The following is a 1,695-nucleotide window of genomic DNA, read 5'->3' as shown; positions in this document are numbered from 1 at the left end:
AGAGATGGCTCTGCCCATGATTGCACACAAAAAATTTCCAGTACAATTGGCAAATCACTTCCCATGTCTTAGTTTCCCATTTTTGAATAGCACAAAGTACTCGCAGACCTGACTTTTCCACAGTCCACAGCAGGTGCCAGGAGAACAAACTCCACCATGGGGCATTTTGTGGTCTCAGGTATACTACTGTACACTGCTGCTGTACTGCAAGATGCACATGATGAAACAGTCCTTGAACAGGAAAACCTGAGGTCATTTTTAGCTATCGATAGTCCATGAAAATGTAAAATGCATGGGACATAAGTAGGAGTGGATCAGAATAGTGCTATGGTAATTGTTTAAGAAATATTATGCTTTTACTCACAAATCAATAGACAAGCCAACAAGTTCATCTGAGATTGTTATGTATCTGTTTGAGGCACTACAGTAGTACTTGCATTTTAGTACCCTAGTATCCCATAGCACATGTCAAAATATTGTATTGGTAGCTGAAATTAACTTAATTACCTGACTTCCTTGGCATCGATCATCTGTTTTGACTCTGTGGTCCTTGGGGTAGTACTCTTCCTTCAACTCAGAGCATACTGTCAACATTAACAGTGAATCATAGTCAGGGGAGAATAATCAACTTGCAGCCTCATCTTTTTTCCAGCTAACATTTTGCCATGAAGCATGTTTAAAAAGGCTGGAAATGAACGTAAAATTGAAAGTTAACTGAGCTACTTCAAGGCTTTTACTACAGCAGCAACAATACCCACGTAACTGAACAAATTTACTGAGAAAATGATTATTGCTGTCAATACCATTGGGAAAAAGCCAAAGTTCCCATTCAAGTCACAGCAGCACTGCCCAAGTTAAACAAATGTGAAAAATGAGAATTTTGAGATTTGTTTTTACTCCCTCCAAAAATGTGGCGCATTTCTTGCATTACAGGCTAAGACATCCTGTTCAGCCACATTGCTTTTTAATCAAATGCTTTCCTTTACCTGTTGCTTGACATTAAGCCACTGCTCATCCTCTGGATCCTGTCCTCCATCTCCATGCTCCCCTTTCCCTTCTGCTGCTGCTGTGCTGTTTAAGTTAACATTACTTTCAAAAGTTCCCTTTTAATCAGACCGAGCCTGCTGGCACGAGCTGTCAGCAGTATTCATTTCTCTAGGCTCTTGCCTTATGTTGCATTGCCTTGGCAACAAGATTTAGCAGTAAGGCAACAGCCTTGAACTTGTCAGAGTCTGTTGCAATGCTCCGAGCATGTATTACTCTCTGGCACCTCGGGTTGCTATAACAACTACTAACAATAAAACTCATCTCCCGGCTTTAAATACAGGAACTTTTACAGTCTGTTTCCTGGCAGGGCTGCAGCAATATTATGTGAATCGTGGCTGTGCTTGTTTTGCCGCCTTCTTCCTTTTTGCACACGATAGCAGCCTCCAGGAGCGAGGTGCCAGGGCGCGGGAAGGAGCTCGGCAGCGGGCAGTGCGGCCGGTGGCAGCCAGCGTGGGTGATGCCCGTGCCGAGAGCGGGGCCGAGCGAACAAAAGGCCGAGTGACTGCAGGGACAATGCGGGGCACAGAGCCCCGGCAGCAAGCCCCAAACACTCCAGACTGCAGGCTGCGCCTGGTGATGCTCAGCACCTGCCCGCACTGGGGCTTTGGCTGCGGCATTTTGATTTTTCCCTGCTCCACCAAAATACAC

General features: G+C 45.1%; 1 long non-coding RNA gene across 1 annotated transcript; it reads right to left on the bottom strand.

Annotated features, from left to right (window-relative positions):
- Positions 1 to 1,065, bottom strand: LOC128146934 (uncharacterized). Its single transcript, XR_008236893.1, has 3 exons — positions 987 to 1,065; positions 508 to 584; positions 1 to 231 (listed from the first exon to the last, which is right to left on the bottom strand). It is a non-coding gene; the product is annotated as an uncharacterized LOC128146934 (long non-coding RNA).
- Between the last annotated feature and the right edge of the window lie 630 nt (positions 1,066 to 1,695).

Source organism: Harpia harpyja, chromosome 10 (genome assembly GCF_026419915.1).
Source record: "Harpia harpyja isolate bHarHar1 chromosome 10, bHarHar1 primary haplotype, whole genome shotgun sequence".
Lineage (NCBI taxonomy): Eukaryota > Metazoa > Chordata > Aves > Accipitriformes > Accipitridae > Harpia > Harpia harpyja.
This window is presented reverse-complemented; position numbering and strand designations above follow the sequence as displayed.